The sequence below is a fragment of the Bos grunniens genome, chromosome 13, assembly GCF_055505025.1.
Source record: "Bos grunniens cultivar Pamir isolate PY7600 chromosome 13, Bosgru_T2T1.0, whole genome shotgun sequence".
NCBI classification, from domain to species: domain Eukaryota; kingdom Metazoa; phylum Chordata; class Mammalia; order Artiodactyla; family Bovidae; genus Bos; species Bos grunniens.
Window position 1 is genome coordinate 3,761,433 of NC_141177.1, and position 18,001 is coordinate 3,779,433.

General features: G+C 44.2%; 1 pseudogene across 1 annotated transcript; it reads right to left on the bottom strand.

The window, feature by feature from the left end:
* Positions 1-5,747: 5,747 nt before the first annotated feature.
* LOC147359979 (melanoma inhibitory activity protein 2-like) lies at positions 5,748-17,281 on the bottom strand (annotated as a pseudogene). Its single transcript, XR_015138807.1, has one exon. The product of XR_015138807.1 is annotated as a melanoma inhibitory activity protein 2-like (transcript).
* Positions 17,282-18,001: the final 720 nt, after the last annotated feature.

The window sequence follows — 18,001 nt, forward strand, 5'->3', positions numbered from 1 at the left end:
GATGACTGACGTGAATGACGTCAATGATCTTACTTTTGTTCGTGTCACTGACTTTCTCCTGTCATTGGGCTTAATCTCACTCTTGCCCCAAATTTCAGTTTTGTCTATTTTAGGATAGCCCCAAAGGAGCCCTTAACAGCCGTTTCGAGGCAGTGTTGTGAAAACAACCCAAATTGGTCCCTGGTTTGTTCTGTTTACACAACTGTGAGGGGATGGGGAGCAAAATGTTTGAAAGGAGTTTCGTTTAACTTTTCTCACTAAACAAGTATAATTATAATTATTTTAACACATAGCTATATGTCATTAAATATGTATTTTGCTTATAAATACATACGCATTTAAATATGTATTTATGTAAATGGAGAAGAGAATGGCACCCCAGTCCAGCATTCTGCCTGGTGAGCCACAGAGCACAGGGTTGCAAACAGTCGGACAGGACTTAAGCGACTTAGCATGGACACATGTGTTTATGTAATATGCAAATGTTACATATTACAAAATGGAGAAGGAAATGGCAGCCCACTCCAGTATCCTTGCCTGGAGAATCCCATGGACAGAGGAGCCTGGTGGGCTGCAGTCCATGGGGTCGCAAAGAGTTGGGCACGACTGAGCAACTAACACACACACATATTACAAATATGTACATAATCCATATGTGTTAAATTGTACTGTATATTAAAATATGTGTATTATTATGTGTTAAAATGCAGATGTAAATATGTATTCAAATGCATAAACTATGTATACAGACATATATGAGCCAAACACTTGCTTCAGATGGTAACTTTGGATAATGTGGGATTTTTGTATGCATGTCAGCACTGGCGTTCTTCCAGAGACTTATTTCTGTAGCCCCATTTGAAACACTTACTGGATGTTTCTGCTGGTTATAAGAGTGATACATGCACTTGATTTAAAACATTTGGAAAAGGGCAGTATAGAGAAGAAAATATCCCTCTTGTCCACTCTCTCCCGAATCGGGGTTCTGCACTGCGTGCACTTCCTTCTGGCTCTTTTCTTGCAGTAACCAGTTTAAACCTTTAGCCCAGCGCCTCTGTTTGCCATTCCTCCTGGTATCCTATCTGCTCCTGGTCGCAAGCTCTGCCTAAATTGCTGTCTTAGAAAAATCCAGAATGCTTAAGAGAAGGGACATAGGGGCAAAGAGAGGAATGGATAATTCAGAAAAGCAACTACAAAATTAAGAGCATGATTTTTGCTGTATAATCCGTCAGTTGTACCTTCCTCTAACCCCATAAGACCCTTCTCCCTACACTGCACCTTCTTAGGGCGCTTCACACTCTACCTGGGGTGAAAAGGAAGGGAATTTATCACCCTCAGTGGAAATGCTCAGGGTCAAATTATATACTCTTATGGTAAAGAGAAGGGAGTGGGCAGTGGTGGGGCTATGCCTTTAACAATTCCTAGGCAGGCTTTCGTGCTGGCCAACTAGCTTGCATCATGATAATACAATTTTGTATGTTAAACAACAGATGTCAGACAGAAGAAAGAGACGGGGTCTTTGCTTTTCTTCTCCTGTGGACCCTGCTCCCCCAAAGCAGCCATTTTTTCAGTTGCCATGACAGTGGTAATAGGAGTTTATCATTTTCCCATGCCTGCTGCATGCTAATGTCGAACCAACTCACAAATGTTATCTGGTTAGGGAAGAAAGAGTCCAAACCGCAGTGTGCCGTGATGCTGCAGAGGTAGACGGCACCACCGCCTTTTCCTTCTCCCCACAGTCCTCAGCGCCTGTTTTAGGGGGCAGTTTCTGTAAAGCAGAAGTTTTGATTTGCCTGACTATTAACTCTATCATTCACAATCAGCCTCAGAACTCCTGATGCTGTGTGCACTCACTGACAAAACAGATTAGTCACTGCTTTTTTTGAAAAGAAGCCGTAAAGGACAAAGCTCATCTAGATAGTAACCATAAGTAATATCTATAAATCAAATATGTATATTCAACATATAACAATTCTACTCTTTCTTCCTGAATACTAATCTCACTTTCAAAACATCAGGCCCATTTACACACTTAAGTAGAAGAAAGCTCTTTTGAGACCCAGCAAAACTGAGAAAATCATAATATTTTTATAAGAAGAGCACCTTCCTTCAATAAACAGAGATAATGTTGAAATTAAGAAATAGTCACATTTGGAATGACTCCTTCTGAGAATGAAGGAAATTTATTCTGATAAAATAGAAAGAAAAAAAAATGAAAAGGTAGTCATTAAGCCCAGAGGATGGGCACACAGATGTCCCTTATATTAGTCTCGGTACTTCTCTGTGTTTGAAATGTTCTGTAGTTCCTGAAAATTTGGTGAATCAGCCTTTCTGTTTGGCTTTTAATTGTGTTAATTAACAGTGTTGGAGTCACAGCTCAATGCGGGGAAAAGAGAAAAAAGAAACAAAGTCACGTGTCAGAGGCAAAATTAACCCCAAAGTGATTTACAGCAACTTACATTTCCCCCTTAATTTCTAACAGAATGTGGTGGTGGCTGTCAGCTAATGTTTGCTTTTTTTTTCCCTTCCTAATCCCTTAAAAAAAAAAAAAAAAAATTCTTGCATCAATTGACTGCTAAAATGATTGCTTCAATTGTTGGTTAGAGTTTATTCTCCGGAATTGAAAAACCAGTTGCTTTTATATGCATTGTCCGCCTTATTTTTTAGGCATCTGGCACATTTTATTCCTTTTTTGTTATTTTGAGTTGTTCTTTTATCATTATCTGCAGGAAGCAGCATTAGCATGCCCAAGATAAGACGAGGGATCCAGATGTGCATATCAAAGGATGAACAGCTACTTATTAAGAAAAACTTTTCTTTTTAAGCCCAGCTTCTGTTCAAAGGCATAATAAAGCCTATGGCGTTAGTGACAAACTGGAAATTCAATGCCTTGTCACCGCCATGCATCCGAATAGAGGGAAGAAAAAAGGTCAAAGAAATTGGTAAGGTCCGCACTTTAGAGTTCTGAAAAGACAGAACTGGTAAAAGTTCATCTTCTCCAGACGTATGCATTTATACCCTGCTGTGTTTATTCACTGTTTTCTGGGGGAAATGAATGAGCCACAAATGGGCTGGCTGGCTGTTACAATTAAGGATGAATTTTAAATCACCAGGTTATTTTTTAGAAGAGTGAAGTATGTTGACGGTGAAAGCATCTGATTTTAATGTCATCGGCCGGTGTGTGCTTCTGCTGCAGTGAAAGCACGCTTCGGAGCACAGGAGGCATGCATTTAGGTGGAAGAGCCCAGCGTTGTAATAGTTTATAAAGTAAACCTTCCGCTGCGCCTGTGCTTCTAAAATTAGGGCACTCCCTCCTCCCTCCGGTGTGTCTCTCCGTGTCCCTTGTGGGAACATAGATGCCCATAGGCAGGCATAAAGGCACAGATCTATACACTTATTTAAGGAACCGGCAACTCACTCCAGTACCGGACAGAAGAGCCTGGTGGGTGGGCTACAGTTCATGGAGTTGCACAGTCAGACATAACTTAGTGACTAAACAATAGCAATACACATATTTAGTGGTGGCGTTTTTAAAACTAATTTTGCCAAAACTTGTGTATACTCCCTTGATCTTGGCAGTTTCATTTGCCAGTCATTCCACTGGCATCCATAAGCTGACCTCATTCTTTTTCATTTATGCATCAGTGGTCTGTGAGTTGGCTGTACCATAATGTCCACAACCAATTCATTTTTGGCAGCCACTTAAGTTTCTTCCAGAGTTTCCCAATTGTGAAAAAATGATGCAAAAAATACCCTCACATGTAAATTTTTGTGTGCTCATCCTCTGTTCTTTCTGCACGTTCGTTTTCTCGATTGTCCAAAAAAATATTTTAATTGCTGAGAAAAGTCATGCATCTATATGCTTGAGTCTAAAGTAAATTAGAAATAAGTTAATCTCTTATTTTCTCTTTTGACTTAAGATTTCAGAGAACTGTACTATCTGTTATAGTATCTGTACGGAACTGTAGATCGGTTCTGAAGGTATCTGATTTCACTTTTGTTCTTGGATTCCTAAGCCAAGTTCTACAGTTGACTCAACAATTGATCTTCAGTAGTCATTTTGTTACATGGATCTTTTTTTAAAGTTAGCTGAGTCAAATTTGTCAGTGAGGCTATCACTAGAGTTTTAAAAATATATAACTAACCCTCTTGTTTGGTAAATAAGCAATAAAGAAACTTTGCCCAGGGTATAAGGTGGTGGTTTAGTCACTAAGTCGTGTCTGACTCTTGTGAGCACATGGTCTCTGTAGCCCGCCAGGCTCCTCTGTCCATGGGATTTCATAGGCAAGAATACCGGAGTGGGTTGCCATTTCCTTCTCCACGGGATCTTCCCGACCCAGAGATGGAACCTGCGTCTCTTGCATCTCCTGAATTGGCAGGTGGATTCCTTACCACTGAGTCACCTGGGAAGTCTCAATATCCATTAGTGTTTTCTTTAAAAAATTGTAATACATGCAAAAAATAAGAGGACACTGAGATGAATGAGAAGATATGCCAACAGGAAAAGCATCTGCTGCTGCTACTGCTGCTGCTGATGCTAAGTCACTTCAGTTGTGTCCGACTCTGTGCGACCCCATAGATGGCAGCCCACTAGGCTCCTCCGTCCATGGGATTTTCCAGGCAAGGGTACTGGAGTGGGGTGCCATTGCCTTCTCCAGCTGATTGAAAGGCAAATCGTGAATCTACACATACTATGTGATCTACTTGTAGATGGGATGGTTGGCGTGGTGGATGGACGGCCGGACTCATTAATGAGTGATCTCCAAGGTATGGAACAGGTGAGGAAAGGGAAGAGAGGAGTTAGGTGTTTACATTTTTTCATGTTAGTTATTTACAATGGGCATGTAAAGTTTTTCTCATTAAAAAAAAAAAAAATCACTATTGCCTGTTTTCCCAAAGACAGGAAGTTACTGGTTATAACCAATTAACTGACCGACCTTTTTTTTTAAAGAATATTCATTAAAAGAATATAAAATTATTTTACATCCTTGTCGTGTAAGTTTTCATGGGTACAAATTCACATCGTTCAAAGTCCAAAATTGGAAAACGGTTAAAAAAAAAAAAGAAAATTTTCTGCCTCCCAGAACTAACTTTCCCTCCCCAGGGGTAATCACTGGTACCATTTGCGGGGTGTAAATTCTATTTATTTTGGTCTTCACTGTTGCCTGAGGGCTTTCTCCAGTTGTGGTGAGCAGAGACTGCTCTGTGTTGTGCCCTGGGGCTTCGGGCTTCTCTTACAAAGCATGGGCTCTGTGGGCTGAGGGAGTTGTCACTCACAGGCTTAGCTGCTCTGCGGCATGTGGGGTCTGCTGGGACCAGGATCAGTTCGGTGTCCCCTGCGTTGCCAGCTGGATGCTTAAGCCCTGGACCACCTCACTAGTATCATTTCTATATACATCCTATGTGTGCTCAGGCGCTTCAGTCGTGCCTGACTCTGTGCGACCCTATGGTCTATGTAGCCCACCAGGCTCCTCTCTGTCCATGGGATTCTCCCAGGCAAGAATACTGGAGTGGATTGCCATGCCCTCCTCCAGGCATGTGCATCTTATTAGATACATCTTAAGCATACTCATGGAAATGCGTCTGTCTGTATATATATAATCTGAACATATATCATAAGTTTATGTAAGTATATGAAGAAGTATAAAAGTATTGTTTGTTTTCCCACCAATGGTAGCCTTCTATTCAAATTGGTCTGTATTCGTTGTTTTCTTTTCCCCCACTTAACTATATAGAAAGAGAATTATTTTTATTTATTCATTTGCTTATTTATTTTTAATTTTGCCTGTGCTGGGTCTTTCTTGTGGCACGTGGACTCTCCAGTCGAAAAAATACTACCTAGGCATTCTAATGCCATAAAACTTGAGTATGAGCAGTCATAGCTTCAACTAAACACAGCAGTTAGACCGGAAAGAGATAAATCAAAATTGCTTTTATAGACAGAGGACTCAGGCACATGCCTGGGCGTGGCTGTGGGTGGGGTCTTACAGCCCCAGCTGCTGTGGAAGCAGCGTCAAACCGGCGGGTGAGCCTGGAACCCCGAGCCCTCCCAGCGTGGCCTTCCAGCTTCCTGGGGAGCCTCCTGACCCAGCGGATACCCTGATGCAGCAGCAACAAACGCTCCGCTGGGGAAAGGCTGGAGCTTGAGCGGGAGGCTGGCCAGTAGCTGCCGGATGCGGTCGTCCTCCTCCCGAAGCTCGTGGAGCGCCCTCTCGGTGGACAGAGGCTCCGCCCACCTTTCCCGGCCCTTGTCTCCGGCCGGAGGAGCTCGCTCTGGTAGGAAGAAGTGGCTCTCTCCAGTTCCCTCTCTCTGTCCTCTGCCATCTTCTCGTAGAGGCTGCGCTTCTGACTGGCATCGTCCAGTCTTCGGTACATGTGGGGACATCTCGTCTCCATCTCCAGGCGGCATGTTGCCTCCTCAGTCGACTTTCTCAGTAGCTGCTTGACCTGCTCCTGATGTAATTCAGGCAGCATTTCAAGTTTCAGCCGCAGCTTCTGGATCTCCCTCTCCAACTGTGCGTTTTCAGACCGCAAGGTTTGCTCGGTTTGGAGACGTTTTATTTGTCCCATTCGCTCTTCATTAGTTTGATTTTCTTCATACAGTTTTCTGGATATTTCTTCTTTTTCTTTCTTTTTCAAGGACACTTTTAAGGTAACAGCATGAATGAGACCCTTCAGATAAGCTTCCGACAGGCCCCCTGGGGGACGCTCACTTTCTGCTTCTCTATTTTCTCCCACGTCCAAGTTGCTCCTCTCAACGGGACCCTCTCTGGAGAGGTCAGGCGAATGTCTGGTCTTCAGCGCGGCTTCCACGAGTGACTTCTTCCACGAGGGACTTGAGTTGGCTCCTTTTATCGTCCAGCAGCCGCTGCGTGTGCGCGTTTGAGCGTTCCAGCGCATCTTTTCGCCCCTTCAGGGCCTGTGTCCCGTGCCTCCATCCCTCCATTTCTCGGGAGAGCAGTTTGAGACTTTGCTGAAGATGACTATTTTCATTCAAACCCTCCCTCAGTTGTTCCTGGAGATGTCGCACCTTGTCCTGAGAGGCTTTCAAGATGTTTTTGCCTCGGTCACCTGAAATAGGTGGCATTCCGCCACGTCTGCAAGTTACCGCATCTGTCCTTGGACACGAGCCATCATCAGCCCAGGAAACGAAAGTTGGGGGGAGGGCTCGCTTTTCTGTACTTTTTCAAGGAGGTCTTTCATGTCCTCAAGAGATGATCCGCCTGGGTTTCTGTTGAGGGCCTCCAAGCACAGGATTTGTAAGGTGGAAGCCCTGGCCACCACCACGGGCGTCTTGAGGGCTTCATAGGCTTGTGCCCTGAGTCCAATCTTCTCCCTGACTTTCCTGTAGACCTCAGCACGGGCAGAACACCTCTTGGCCAGCTCTGCCCCTCTTCTTAGAGTGCTTCGGCTCTTGACTATGAAAAGCGCCATGGCCGCACACAGCAGGATCTCCCAAGGAAACCCCCAGGGACCCGGGACTCCTCTCAAGGCCGCAGAGACCAGCAGGAGAGCATCCCATAGACCCAGTGGTGAAGACATTCTGGAGACGGCCAGGCCCTCGCTGATCCCACGGGCATCTCAGCTCTGCCTCTGATTTCCAGTGTCCCATAGGCCGTAACTGACCACGCGGAACCCTGTGGCGTACTGTCTCTATGACAACCAGTTGCCTGGCAACGAGGGCGAACCACCCTTAGGGCTGAGGCAGGGGAGGTCCCGCAGGTTCTAGAAAGTCGCGCTCCCTGACTGCCCTGCTCACTGCACAGATCGTGGTATCACTTGTACAGGACATTCAGGGAGTGGACGTGGTCGGAGAGCAAAGCTAGAGGGTCACGCGGTGCCACGCCCTACCCCCTTCTCTGCACACGGGAGCGTGTCAGAGCGCAGTGAGCCCTAGATGAGGTCTCCTGATCTCAACTTCCCTCTGCCTCAGGGAAGCCCAGGCTTGACTACAAAAGTCCCAGGGATGTCTCTCCTCTAAGACTCATTCACTCACTCTGGCGTGTGGTCAATGTTTGCGCAAGGACAGAGGACGGAAGGGTGTCCCCAGGTGGACTGCCAGTCGGGCTTTCAATCATGAGAACACAGGAGGAATGAATCCCAACAGGCAAGTTCGTACAAGTTCATGGATTTTCTGGGGAGCCTGTCTACCTCCATTCAATCCAGGTGTTCCGCACGGGGTCGACTCAGGGCCCCCGGCTCCTTCACAGCGTGGCCCTGCCATCTTCAGCTCAGGGCCCCCGGGGCCGCCCGGGGGACAGTCTCCAGTCCACCGACGCGTCGGCAGCCTGTGCCTCTGCAGACGGAGCGGGTTCGGTTCACCACCTTTTACTTCTTCCAGCCCCGTCTCCCTCCGCCAGAGCCTCTCGGTAGTCAGGCTCAGAGCCTCACCGTCCATCACCCAGCAGTCTGCCATGAGCAGCTGGTGGAGGGTGCGAGCAGGAGAGTGACACGGTCTGACGGATGTTTGAGAAGGACTAGGTGGGGAGACTTCCCTGGTGGCTCAGTGGTAAAGAATCCACCTGCCAATGCAGGAGACGTGGGTTTGATCCCTGGGTCTGGAAGATCCCCCAGAGAAGGAAATGGCAACCCTGTCCAGTATTCTTGCTGGGAGAATCACAGACAGAGGAGCCTGGTGGGCTACAGTCCATGGGGTCGCAAAGAGTTGAACACGACTTAGCAGTGAAACAACAACAAAAAGGTGTGGGGCAGAGTTGGAGAAGACATCGAACCCAGGCCCCCTGCACTGGGAGTGCAGAGTCTTAGCCACTGGACCGAAGTCCCTCTCCTGTTGATGGATAGGCAATTTGGCAATATTTGCCAAAGTTAATCAGGTATCTTTGATCTTTGATCCAGCTATTCCATTTCTGGAAATTGAACCAGGAGATAGTCTCATTGTTGTGAAAAATTCAGTATGTAGCAGTTTATAATCTGCGTTAATATTTATTATATAATTTAAAATATGGTAGTTTTTTTTTTTTTTTAACATTTCAAAAAAGAGTCTGTGAAAGATGAGAAGCAGAAGAGTGCCCTGTTCAAGAAAGAAGCTTCAGGATTTCCCTGGGGGTCCAGTGGTTAAGACTCTGAGTTCCCAGTACAGGGAGCCCTGGTTTGACCCCTGGTCAGGGATTTAGATCCTGTGTGCCATAGACCTGGCACAGCCAAATATAAATAGTTTAAAAGAAAGAGAGAGGGAGAGAGGAAGTAGTTTCCCAAATAATCCAGATTTTAAAAATACGTCCTAAAGAAGATACTTTCCCTCTCTGAGCCTCAGTCTGTTCATCTGTAGAATGGGTGTAATAGTCATGCCCACCTTACAGGGTCATGGTGGGGTTAAACACATTCAGGAAATGGTAGCTGCCATGATGCTCCCTGTTATGATGCTGATCATTATGGTTACTTACTTAAATCTTGGTTTTGGATGAAGTATAAATGGTGGGGTCTTTGGCATGGCAGAGTCAGAAGCCTGAAATGAGGAAACCACTATTGCACAACTTCCTTGGACGTCAGAAATCCTCACCATTTCCTCTGGAAATGTGAGTGTGGATGGCGTGTCACACACTAACAGCTGCAACATCTACCTCCCAGTTTCCTAAGCAGTCCAGTGACCTCCAGATTTCATTTAAGTTTTCTATTATTCTCTTCCGAAAGGGGACAATGGAGCTCTTGTTTGAACAGCTTTGGTGAGCCCAGAGGACGAATTGGTCTTTATGAGCAGCATCAAAGAGTTGTTTTCCATACGTTAGTTTGTCAGTTGCTTTCTTAATGCAGAGTTGGATAGGGGAATATACACGGTCGGGGGAGAAAAAAAATGATTTTGTGTCTACAGCTGGATGTCCATATTTGATAGGGATAAGCAGGATTTAATGTCACAGCTTTGCAAAGATAAGGCCTGTGTGAGTAAGAAAGCCTGAGTTGCCCAATCTCAATTTGCACTGACTTTTAACCATCACTCTGTCGGGTTTGATTATGTTTATTGGGTCAGAGGAAGACAGAAGTGAGAGACAGCACCAGGATCTGACTTTGTAGAGGTGTTGGCTATTACTTCTGTCCCTTCAAAATAAAACAAACGCAATGGAACAAAAACCCTTGTGGGCTAAATCTGGAAAGCACAGTGAGAAGCAGCACACTGTAAACGGGGCATTCTCAAATGGGCTCAGGCATATCCTTTTAGGCTTTAGTAACTTTCATATCAAAAAGAACAAGGCATCAAAAGCTGTGGTTTTGTTCTTAGATTGTAAATTTTTATTTCAAACAAGACAGAAAAAATAAAAAAGCTGCCAGATAGATGTCTTGACTCTATTCTGGAGAATAATTGTTCAAATTAATCCACTTTGGTTTTGTTGTTGTTTTTAAGCAACATCCACATAATGCCAAGGGAATGTTTTTATTCATTTATTTATTTTGGCTGTGCTGTATCCTCACTGCATCGCGGGCTTCTCTAGTTATGGCAGTCGGCTTAATTGCTCTGCTACATTTGGGATCTTGACAAGGATTCTATCCCTGGGTCGAGGAGATCTCCTGGAGAAGGAAATGGCAACCCACTCCAGAATTCTTGCCGTGAGAATTCCATGGACAGAGGAGCCTGGCGGGCTACAGTCCATGGGGTCGCAAAGTCAGATATGCCCGAGCAACTGAGCACGCATGCGTGCACGCACGCACATGTTCCAAAGTCCAGTTCCAACTTCACGTTGTTTTCTAGATTGCCACCATTTATTTTGTAACTCATCTTTCCCTCTACCGATCTGAAAGGCAGTCTATCAAATACTAAATTCCCACTTGGACTTCTTATTGAGGACTTTTGAGAAGCATATGTTGTGTGTATTTTAACTCACTAATTGCAAAGGGAAACTGTTTCCAAATCAGAATACACTAGAACTAAAGTCTTTTGGGGAACTCCCTGGCGGTCCGGTGGTTAGAGATCAGTGCTTTCACTGCCAGGCCCCGGTTCAATCGCGGTCAGGGATCCAAGACTCCAGAAGCCGTGAGGCATGGGGAAAAAAAAGAAGTCTTCTACCTTCGCTTTAGATGCTTGGGCTTGCGTGTGCGTGCGTGCGCGTGCGCGTGTACACACGGTGTTCTTGCGACTGTGAGCCCACTATGGTATCTCATGTGTCTTGCCAAGTCAAGGTTTACGAATGGGTACATGACACCACTTTGAACAAAAAGATGACGGGAAATCTGGGGAGAGGCCTTCAGGGAGGGTTTTCCTCACCCTTAAAGAGGGCTGAAAAGCAGGGACTTTTCCTTTTGCCTCTGGGAACCACTGCCTGCCTGAGTTCAGAACTCTGCAGCCGTCTTGGGGCCGTGGTGGGAGGCAGCCCAGGAAGACAAGCTGCGGCTGGAGTGCGCCAAGAAGAAGAAACGGGAAAGCCTGGCTCCTGCAACTAAGTCACCACCGCTAGAAACAGCCGGAGACAAAGTCCTTGACAGACGGTTAATCAAGATTGCCCAAGCCCTGCTGAGCTGGGTTTTCCGTTCTTTGCAGCTAAAACTGTCCTAACCGTCCAGCTTCCCCAGTATATTGAAAAATCTAGAACTTTCTCTCCTCCCCTGTGGAGCTGAACTGACCCTATCCCCTCCTTGAAGTCACCAAGTGTGGAACAGGGTGAGAAGGGAACTTTATCAAACTCAGTAGTTCAAATAAAATTAGAAAAACACAGGGTACCTTCCGTATTCTGTGAGCCAAGCATGTGTCAGCACTGCCTGGCTTCTCGGAGAATATGCTATTTGTTTCCTGAGGACAGACACCACCTCCCTGCTCCTAGTATATAATTTCATGTTTCTTATTTCTTTAAAGATAATTTATTTAGAAAATTGGCTAGAAATTACTCTGGGTGTTTTGGAGCTATTTTGCCAACATAGGAAATTAAAAGATTAGAGAAAGTTGAAGCAAAAAAGGATTCTTTGAGATTCTCTAGAGCAGTGGTTTCAACCTTGCTGTACATTGAAATCATCTGGAAATTAAAAATATATATATTAAAGGCTACTGCCTCCCCCGAGATTTCAATTTTATTGTTCCAGGATGTTACCTAAGCACCAGGATTTTTTTTTAAAGCCTCTCAAGTGATTATCACTGTATTTTAATTTCATAATACTTTCCCTCAAACTTTTATTGAAAAACAATTTTTTTATTCCATTAATAGTTAAATGAACTGTATTTAAAGATTGAAGGCAGGAGGAGAAGGGAACGAGAAGGATGAGATGGTTGGATGGGATCACCAACTCGATGGACATGAGTTTGAGTAAACTTCGGGAGTTGATGATGGACAGGGAGGCCTGGCGTGCTGCTGTCCACGGGGTTGCAAAGAGTCGGACACAACTGAGCAACTGAACTGAACTGACCAATCCTTCACCTAGATTTCCTCGCAGTTGACATTTGGCTATATTTGAATAATCTACTTTTAAGATACATTATAGTAAGTTTTATCCATCTTCATTCATTTACTGAAAATAAAACTCTTGCTTTTCTTCTTCCCAAGACATTTATATTTTACATGTAATACATTTGCATCTTTCAAAAATTTTAAGTATAAAAAGATGCTCAGTGAAAGCCTTTCTTGCTTTTCTGCCCCCTCCCTGGTAGGAATCAGCTTTCTCACCTCTTGTGTGCCATTCTCGAAATATTTTATCAATATGTTCTCTTATCTTCACGTTGGAATAAAATTTGATCTCCTGTACTTCTCTAATGCAAGATTACCTATTACCGTCCTTAGCGTCCAGAAATACCTATTTGTTAAAAATTTTTGTTTTGTTTTGTTTTGTTTTAAATGGAAGAATTCCTTGCCGGGGGTTAAAAATTAATCAACAACAGAAGGGCTAAAGAAAGGCCAGACTGCCCAGCCCTGCCCCAGGCCCATTCCTCAGAGGAAACCGCTTTTAACTCTTTCTGGTTGAAGTTTTTTTCATTCTCATTCCAAATTCCAAATATTAGATTTACACCACTGGTTGTGGAGTATCACCTGGAGAATCTCATCTCCCGACTTCTTGCATAAAGTAACCTTTTTAAAAAAGAAATGCAAGATGCCTCCTTTCTGGCTGTTTATGAGCGGAGGATCCTTAGATGTTAGGAGCCCTCTTTCAAATGTTTGTAATATGCCAGAATGCTTTGGAAATGTTCTTGTTACGCTTAAATAATTTGCATAAGCATATTGTTTTGGTTGAGCTACCGTGATAATAAACCAAATCTTAGCAGATTCTCTATTTCTCTATTATATCATGGGCTTTTGTATTCTTGTAAATAGGTAGCCTTGCAGATCAAAGTCTTAAGAGTTGTTATTATAGTCTTAAACCCTATCTTTATTTATTCATTCAACAAATACCAGAAAGAACCAGGGAGCTCCTGATGCCAGGATAAGGAAGATTCAGCTGTTTCATGGAACAGGGTTTTATTTTGGAGGGATGACAGTGTTTTGGAACTTGAAAGGGATGGTGGTCACATACATTGTGAATGCACGAAATACCGCTGGATGGTTCACTTCAAAATGGTTAATTTATGTTATGTACATTTATTCTCAACTTTAAAAAATGTTGAGGGGGAAAGGACAGTCTCATGGTAAGCCAGATTGGAAAAACCTCCTACTGTGCAGCCCTCTGAGGCCTGTGCAGTGTTACTGTCATATCAAGTATCTGAGAAATGTTCCCCAAATGCCTCTTACCCAGACTGGCCAGGTCATCTCCCTCTGGAACTTCTCCCAATACCTCTTAACATTCTTTGGAAACCAGCTTTAAGGAAATTTATTTATTGACATGGAAAGATGTTCGTGACGATTTAGTGCACCAAGCCGTCACAAAGTGGTTTGTGCCATATGATCTTTTTTTGGTGAACCTTTGTAAGTATTTGTAGGCAGAGAAAATACATTGACGTCATTTTCGCCAACAGAAGTTATCTGTTTTATATTCTCACAAGTAAATTTCTTTTTCTTTTTATCTGTATTTTAAAATGTGTCTACAAGAGTATGTACCTTTTTACGTCAAGTATTTTTTTTTTTTTAAGGAAAGAACCCTCCCTTTATATTTTACTTTTGCCCTCTCCTACCTGCAACAATGGGCTTCCCAGATGGCATTAGTGATAAAGAACCCACCAGCCAATGGTGGTTCTTTACGTCAAGTGATGTGAGTTCAGTCCCTGGGTTGGGAAGATCCCCTGGAGGAGGGCGTGGCAACCCACTCCAGTATTCTTGCCTGGGGAATCCCATGGACCAGGAGCCTGGAGGGCTAAATGTAGTCCATAGGGTCGCAAAGAGTCAGAACTGAAGTGGCTCAGTACGTACCTGCAAAAGTGCCTGAGTTTTGCCCTTGTATCCTTATAGACTTAATATACTGGACTCTGTGTCCATTAACATAGTGGAGAGGGTGAAAGTTCGCAATGTGCATGCAGCTTCCAACTGGTTCTTTAGAGAAGCTTGGGTGTGCCTGTGCCATGGTTTTCCATTCTGTGAAGCAGATTCAGCTCGTGGGTTGTTATCACTAAGGATGTATTCAGTACATTCAGCTCGGTTCAGTTGCTCAGTTGTGTCCAACTCTTTGCGACCCCATGGACTGAAGCACACCAGGCTTCCCTGTCCATCACCACCTCCCAGAGCTTACTCAAACTCATGTCCATTGAGTTGGTGATGCCATCCAACCATCTCATCCTCTGTTGTCCCCTTCTCCTCCCGCTTCAATCTTTCCCAGAATCAGGGTTTTTTCAAATGAGTCAGTTCTTCACATCAGGTGGCCAAAGTATTGGAGTTTCAGCTTCAGCATCGGTCCTTCCAATGAATATTCAGGACTAATTTTCTTTAGGATGGACTGGTTGGATCTCCTTGCAGTCCAAGGGACTCTCAAGAGTCTTCTCCAACACCACAGTTCAAAAGCATCAATTCTTCAGTGCTCAGCTTTCTTTATGGTCCAACTCTCACATCCATACATGACCACTGGAAAAGCCATAGCCTTGACTAGATGGACCTTTGTTGGCAAAGTAATGTCTCTGCTTTTTAATATGCTGTCTAGGGTGGTCATAGCTTTTCTTCCAAGGAGCAAGCATCTTTTAATTTCATGGCTGCACTCACCATCTACAGTGATTTTGGAGCCCCCCAAAATAAAGTCTGACACTGTTTCCACTGTTCCCCGTCTATTTGCCATGAAGTGATGGGACCCGATGCCATGATCTTAGTTTTCTGAATGTTGAGTTTTAAGCCAATTTTTTCAGTTTCCTCTCACTTTCTTCAAGAGGCTCTTTAGTTCTTCTTCACTTTCTGCCATTGGGGTGGTGTCATCTGCATATCTGAGGTAATTGATATTTCTCCCAGCAATTTTGATTCCAGCTTGATTTCTCCGGCAATCTTGATTCCAACAATTAATCCAAATAAAACCAAGGACTCCATGCAGCTCAGTCATCACACAAAGACACACTTAAAGAAGCACCATAAGGCAACAAATATTAGTTTACAAAGAATTCTTATCTTTTTTTTTTTTTTCCTATCTAAAAACAATTACCTGGAGAAGAAAATGGCAACCCACTCCAGTATTCTTGCCTGGAAAATTCCATGGACAGAGAACCCTAGCAGGCTATAGTATGTGGGGTTGCAAAGAGTCGGACACAACAGAGTGCACACACACACATGCACACACATACGATAGGACCTTGAAAAATAAATAAATGAAAGCAATTGAAGAGGGGTCCATTTAAAGCCCGTAGCACTCACTGTTGCTGCTGTTCAGTCGCTCAGTCCTGTCTGATTCTTTGTGACCCAGTGGACTGCAGCACACCAGGCTTCCTGTCCTTCACTATCTTCCAGAGTTTGCACAAACTCATGTCCATTGAATCACTAATGCCATCCAGTCATCTCATCCTCTGTCACCCACTTCTCCTCCTGCCCTCAGTCTTTCCCAGCATCAGGGTCTTTTCCAATGAGTCAACTTTTCTCATCAGGTGGCCAATGCATTGGAGTTTCAGCTTCAGCATCGGTCCTTCCAATGAACAGCCAAAAAATATTCAGTTTCCTTTAGGACTGAGTAGCACTCACATTCCTTGTATTAGTTTCCTATTGCTGCTCTGACAAATTATTACAAACTTCAGCGATTTGAAACGACAGAAGTCTATTCTCCTACAGTTCTGGAGACCAGAAGCCAACATTCTTTTCCCTGGACTGAAGTCAAGGCTGTGTCGCAGGGCTGGCTCCTTCTGGAGGCTCCAGTGGAAACACGTGTCCTTTGCCTTACCTAGTTTCTGCGGGCCGCCTGCATCCCTTGGCTCCTGGAGGCTTCTTCATATCATCCAACCTCTTGCGTCTGTTGTTACATCTTTTACGTCCTTATTTGACTTGCTGCTGCCCTCTTATAAGGACCCTTGCAGTTGTATCAGTCCACCTGGATAATCTAGGATCATCTTTGATTTTCTAAACATTCTTAATTTAAGCAGATGTGCAAAGTCCCATTTGCCACATGAGGGAACATACCCACAGGTCTCAGGGACCTGGGTGTGGCATCTTTGGAGGTGGTGGTATTCAGTCTATCACAGCCTCAATCATTTCTTTAGTGCCTCCTGGTCGGTCCAGGGCTTCCCCAGTAGCCCAGCTGGGAAAGAATCGGCCTGCAATGCAGGAGATCCCGGTTTGAAGCCTGCAGACACCTTCCCTACATGCTACTCCTCTTTCTTCCCAAAGGACCCCCTGAGACTTCTGCTCTTGCCCACCTGTCTTGTCTGGAGCTCTGTTTACAGCAAAGAATCTGGCAGCTTCAAGTCTGTCCTTCCATCCTGATATACCCGCTCCCCATCCTGTACACACCCAGTGAGGGGCAGCACTTTCCTGAGCCATGGGAAATTCTGATTACAGCAGTGATTCAGTTGTCTGGTGCTAAGTCATTCATTACGTTCTCAGTCTGTGTTGCCGAGCCCTTTATTATGTATTGCTTATGGTACTGGTTAAGAGTCCAAAAGAGCAGAAGTACATTTATTATGTCATTATGACATAGTCATTGTGATGACGGTGATGTCCTAAGTCTCCATCCAGCAGTTGTAAAAAGTAGTGGTTGAGAGTGCAAATACCCAAGCTACACTTTCTGGGTTCAAATCCAGAGCTCCACTCTGATCTGAGCTCACTCTGACAGTGAGCTCCGCCGTCCTCTCAATGCCTGTTTCCTCACTTGCTGAAAGACTATTCAAAAAAATATCTACCCCATTTGCTTGTATTGAGGAATAACTAAGAGAAAGGATGTAATGTGTCTGACACATAGTAGGACCCAGCATTTCCTAATTCCCTTCTCCTTAAAGGTCAAGGGTAACATATCAGATCAAGCTTTCCCCTTATAGTACTGACAGCTGGATCCAAACTATGAGATAATAGTCTTATTTCCATTTTCACAGGTGAAAAGATTTTCCCAGAAGAGTAAGCAGTGAGTGAAGTACTTGCCTAAGCCAAAAATTAATGCATGTGCATACGCATATGTTGAGCTTTAAGCCAACTTTTTCACTCTCCTCTTTCATTTTCATCAAGAGGCTCTTTAGTTCTTCTTCACTTTGTGCTGTAAGGGTGGTGTCATCTGCATATCTGAGGTTATTGATATTTCTCTCAGCAATTTTGATTCCAGCTAACCCTAACCCATCACTTCAGGGCAAATAGATGGGGAAACAGTGGAAACAGTGGCTGACTTTTTTTTTTTTTCCTGGGCTCCAAAATCACTGCAGATGGTGATTGTAGCCATGAAATTAAAAGACGCTTACTCCTTGGAAGGAAAGTTATGACCAACCTAGATAACATATTGAAAAGCAGAGATATTACTTTGCCAACAAAGGTCCGTCTAGTCGAGACTATGGTTTTTCCAGTGGTCATGTATGGATGTGAGAGTTGGACTATAAAGAAAGCTGAGCGCTGAAGAATTGATGCTTTTGAATTGTGGTGTTGGAGAAGACTCTTGAGAGTCCCTTGGACTGCAAGGAGATCTAACCAGTCCATCCTAAAGGAGATCAGTCCTCGGTGTTCATTGGAAGGACTGATGTTGAAGCGGAAACTCCAAA